This window comes from Crocodylus porosus, unplaced genomic scaffold (assembly GCF_001723895.1).
Source record: "Crocodylus porosus isolate Cpor-Errol unplaced genomic scaffold, CroPor_comp1, whole genome shotgun sequence".
Lineage (NCBI taxonomy): Eukaryota > Metazoa > Chordata > Crocodylia > Crocodylidae > Crocodylus > Crocodylus porosus.
The window spans coordinates 176,248,252-176,253,648 of NW_017728906.1; the positions used below are offsets into that span (position 1 = coordinate 176,248,252).

Below are 5,397 nucleotides of genomic sequence, written 5' to 3' on the forward strand. Positions count from 1 at the left end.
GAGTGGCCCTCCTCCGAACTCTCAAGCTTCTCCACATCCTTCCTGAAGTGGGGGGCCCAACACTGAACACAGTACTCCAGCTGCAGTCTCACCAAGGCCGAGTAAAGCAGGAGGATGACTTCCCTGGTTTTGCCTGAGATGCATCAGTGGATGCACACCAGAGTTTGGTTTGCTTTACCAGCCACATCATTGCACTGGTGGCTCATATTCATCAAGACCCCCAAGTCCCTTTTGGCCATGGTGCTAGCGAGTGCAGCACTGCCAAGTCTGTAAGTATGTTGAGGGTTCTTTCTACTGAGGGAGAAGCAGCACCTCACATTTCTCTACATCAAAGGCCATCAGGTTTTGGTCAGCTCACCTTGAGAGCATGTCCAAAGTAGCCTGTATCCCCAGCCTATCCTGCAGTGTGACTGCTCTCTCCCATAATTTGGTACCATCCGCAAACTTGGCCATTTCGCATCTGACTCCTGAATCCAGATCATTAATGAAGACGTTAAAGAGTACTGGCCCAAATGAGTAGCAGCAGTTGTTCATGAATCAAAGGAATAGAAAATAGAGGCAAAACAAACAAACAAAAACCCAGGGTTTATTACACGCACACTCTTTGCATTGATCCTTGCTTCTTTCCAAACCTCTATTTTTTCACAGATCAGCATACAAGTCCCACCTATATTTGTACTTGCCTTTCAAATACATTGGAACCATATACCCTGACTTTAAAAAAACCTGAAATTTAGTACCATAAGTGGAGTTATGTACCATCAGAACTCAAATTCCAGATAGTGAGGATCCATGTGTAGATAATACTGTCACAGAAATTTCTGACAACCCAACGTTTTTTGCTGAAGACAAAAGTTCATACCAGAAAAATTCTGGCACAAACTCCTTTCAAGTGTCATCTATTTAAGAAAATGTATAATTAAAGAAACTAATCTTTTGAGCTTCTGAAATCAGAGAGAGCTTGTTCATTGAAAATATAATTTTTTTCTTGCCAAAGTTAGCAAATGATCCTAAATGGCTGACTGTACAATGCTATATTAGCAAATGATCCTAAATGGCTGATTGTACAATGCTATATTAGGTCATCTAAATGACCTTTTGTACCATGCTATATTAGGTCAGTATTTAAAGAGTTTTCTAATCCCTCATACAAATCCTAGCAGATATCCAGTTTATACTTTTTTTTCATTTAACCTTTTAAAACACAAGTTTAGTTTCTAATCTAATCACTCATCTCTCTAACAAACTGTGGTGGGAACTCATATAAAAATGTGCTAGAACACTGACCAAAACAGGCCTCACTGAAGGCAGACCTCACAGCCATGAGGCTCAGACTGAAAGTTGTCTGTAATATTAGGCTTTTCAGAGCCCTGTCAAAGCTGACTCATAAAGATGATTGTTAAGGTTGATTGTTAAAGATGGTGTCAGAGAGTCCAGCACACATGATAGTGACAGGAGGTGGGGCATACGGTAATTTGATAGAAGTGTTAATGTTTCCTGTATACATGTCTGATTTATACAGAATTGTTCTGATCCATGCATAGGAACAGGACTTGAAACTTTAGGAACCTTGCATCAGACCTAGGGGACACCACGTGCAAGTTATGTCTGTGTCTTATAAGCATCCAGTGCTAGCATTCTTGCAAACCTTTGGACAAGCATGTTAATGAGTTAGTATTTTACACATAATGAATATGTCCATGCTTTTGCCCCTAAACTATGCCTGCAGTCATTCTTTGCATAAAGTTGGGGTCTGCAAGGGAACCCACACTGCCCAGGAACAGCAGACAACACCCTGATAGCACTCACACAGAAAACTATACCAATCAAGAGAATAGAGGACATCTCATCCTGAAGAAATAACTTCCTTTGCCTACTTTTTATGAATACATATACATATTCTTCTTTCACAGAGATGATTCATTTAATTTTTTTTGCCTATGAACAAACTGTAACATATTCATTTTTTTTGTTACATACAAATAACAGAGCTGGATATATTTCTGTGGAAGTGCATTTCAATCTTCTGAGGACTCCAAACACTAAAAACCCCTATTACTGCCCTTATTATTACAAAGCTTGACAGCCTCATTCAAAATCATAAAGCTTAACTTTTGCCTAGTTGAATCAACTTTATTGAAAGGGGCAACTTCACCAAGGAATCCTGATTAGATTCCGTTGGTGTATATATAGCAGCTTCTCTTTACGACTTCATCCATGGAGAGGATAGAAAGCAGTTAGAAGGATTGAATCAAGCAGTTAGTACTAAAAACCAGACTGAAGATTATATGCAAGTTATAAAAAAAAAAAAAATCCACAAGCTTTAAATTACTGGTTCTGGCCAAGAGAGAGTGAATTCACTGCATGTATCAGTGAGTTGCATTTTTGATGTAAATGCATCAAGAAAGATAAATGGATATTTTGTTTCAGTCTGCAAAATTGATGGGAAGGATTTAGTACTACTGTGCCCTCAGCCCAAGAAGTCCTCTGACACCTGGAAGTACCTGGGAGATGGAGAGCTCTATTTGCTTTTTAAGCAGCCCTACCTGACTGCTTTTCCTCAAGAAGTAGGCAAGTGGAGAAGACAGCTACAGATGGGGTCTTGTGTGAGCCTTTTTTTAGAAGCAGGAGTAAGCAGAATACCCCAAATAGTCCACTATGCATTAAGATTTTTAGCCAGAGACATAAATTAAAGCAGGAGTGTTGTATTTTTAACATGACTTCCACTTTTCTTTTTAAAGTGATAAGCCAAGTGAATAAAAGGAACATTTTAGTTTAGGGCACCCCCTTTCTTTTTGAGACTGCTCCTCCCTCACAAAAAAGATTACAATATTTGACTCTCTCTCCATTAGTCAGACTGAAAAAGTTGCACGTGATATCAAACAATGCCAGTACAAGCTTCTACTGTTCAACTGTTATTTGAGTAGCAAAACTACTGCAATTTTAACTCTGTTTCATTCAGGTCAAAGTTAGGACAATTTAGCTAACTTTTATTGCTACAGGATCATCCATATTTGTAACATTACAGTTAGATCATAAAAGGTAATAGTTAGATCATAAAAGGTAATATATGTTCCTGAGCAGCAGCTCCCTCACCCTTTTTAAAGACAGTAAAAGGTTTGCCTATACCATACATCAAATTTAAACCTAATTTCTCTCACAAATATCAATCTTTAACTTGTACACAAAGGGTAGGAAGTAGTTTCAAGGGAGTTCTGGTTGTTCTTTTATACTAGTATAGTCCCAAAGTTTGTACAGAAGTATTGCAGTATCAGATAGAAAATTCATAATTTTATTCTCTTAAGATTTGCCCAAGTCACTTAAATGGCCTGTGGCAGAGTAAGAAACAGACTCTGTGCTCTGTTTGCCAACAATCAAAAAACATAAACATAAAAGCCATGCTGTATGTATATTTATGCAAAATTCAAAACACAAGGCAAGGAAAATTAAATGAAATAGAAGCAAAAATAGAATTAAAAAAAGCAGGAAAAGATCACGGGAGTGTGTTACAGAGAGGATGTTAAAAATCAATAAGGAAAAAATATCTAAACAGATTCAGTAAGATTCATACTTTTGAGATGTAAGACAAAACAACCAGGCAGAACCACTGGGGCTACTAAAAATATTTGTTGTTGACAGACTCCGATAATATTAGTGAAAGCCTGAAAGAATTCTGCATTTTGGTATTCACAAGAGAAGCTGGAGGTTTTATCCTTGAGACTGGGATATATTTTCATGGGAGATGGGGTTGGAAATTTAATGTTAAAAGTGAGAGAGAGAGAAAAAATCTGACAGCAAATCAGGCTCTGAAGAATGACCTCACAAAATTCTCAAGGCAATAGCAAAGTGAAAAAGAAAACTTTTGACAGATTTTTAAGGTAGTTGGCTTTAAAAAATGGAAGTTCAGGACTGGACCACTTTCTCATCACTAACATACTTCTCTTTTAGATTCTTATTTCATTCTAGAGACCTTGAATTTAGTTATGGCAAAAACTAACACATGACAGCAAGCAATAAGAAGGACAATTGAAATCATAAATATAATTTAGTAAAAGAATCCGCTATCTGTCCTAAATAAAAAATTGTTAATAAATTTCTTTTAAGAATGTTACAACTTGGCTTACTAATGTTTGTAAACTTTCCCTGGAAAAGACTGAAAGCTAAATGTCTTTTGCAGCTCGTTTCTACTAATCTGATCAAGAAAATATTTTGCCTGCTTTTCCAGCCAATCAAAAAGGCTCCACTTTGTTGCTAAAATTAAGTGTTCTTGAAAAAGGATAATTATGTAACTTCTGCAGTAAAACTCAGTAAGTGTTTACTTCTTGGTGTGCCCAAAAGAAATACTGCACATTGACAGACATGTGGGGACCTTCCCACTCCCACTCCCCACAGTAATACAAATGCAAATCAAGAGTGGTTATTGGAAATACAAATGTAAAACTGGCATAAATGCAAGAATTTCTCTAGAATGTATAAGATATTGCTTACCTTACCTGGTAAGGTATATTACACCATGTAAAAGACGGCCGGCAAGAAATGTTTTATTTCTGCCTTATTTTGGATTCTTTAGTATTTTAAAGCCAAAAATAACAGTTCTGTGTTTTATATTATAAATTACGGCCCTGTCTACTCTTTGAAGGCTGGGGACAAAAAAAGACATTACAGAAAAGGCCAAAGTGAAAGCTGGGGAATTAACAAGGCAGGGGAAAGATTCAAATCAGACTATTTAAACCTGGCTGGTTTTAATAGTCTTTTCCTTCACTGGGTAACATTTTACAAATCGTTATTAGAGACTGAATACCATAAAAATATGCTTTGCATTTTCTCTCAAGTAAACCAGGGCAAACTAGAGTTGACATTACAGGTATGTCTGTAGCAGTGGCTCTCAACCTTTTTGAACCCCAGATACTGCTCACTCCCTAACTCCCTTGTGCCAATAACTTCTGTGAAATGAGAGGCACCTCATTTCCAAAACTTACTAATTACAGTGCTTACCTCCTCCCACAAGGGTGCGTAGTGATGGTGCGGAGAAACGAGCAGCTGGACAGGAACAAGCCTATGCTTAACCCCTCAAACAGGGGACAGTGGGAAGGAAGAATGAGGATCAGTTGGGCAGGGGGGAATCTGTGCCACACCCTTCAAAGGATCTCAGCACCCCAGGGTGCCACTACACTCTAGTTGAGAATTATTGGTTTATGGTTTTAAAAAAAATAAACAGTACAGAGAGACAGACAACCCTGTTCAGTTCTCACTCCTGGATCTTCTCTAAGTAATATGTAGAATATGTTCTCTTAAATATGAGTGAAAGGATAAAACAAACTGTCAGACCAATTGGTTGTGAGGGAAAAATAAAAGACAACAAAAAGACACGTGAATAAAACTTGATACTGATGCAAA

The 5,397-nt window shown here is 37.6% G+C and overlaps 1 protein-coding gene and 1 long non-coding RNA gene across 3 annotated transcripts in view; both read right to left on the reverse strand.

The window, feature by feature from the left end:
* The window catches only part of AASDHPPT (aminoadipate-semialdehyde dehydrogenase-phosphopantetheinyl transferase), a 66,029-nt gene that overhangs the window by 38,294 nt on the left and 22,338 nt on the right, over positions 1–5,397 (reverse strand). The gene's annotated exons all lie outside the window — the stretch shown is intronic.
* The window catches only part of LOC109306718, an 11,567-nt gene continuing 6,735 nt past the window's right edge, over positions 566–5,397 (reverse strand). The window contains exon 3 of the long non-coding RNA XR_002100087.1: positions 566–1,022. This is a non-coding gene — a long non-coding RNA (uncharacterized LOC109306718). The remainder of the gene's footprint in view (positions 1,023–5,397) is intronic.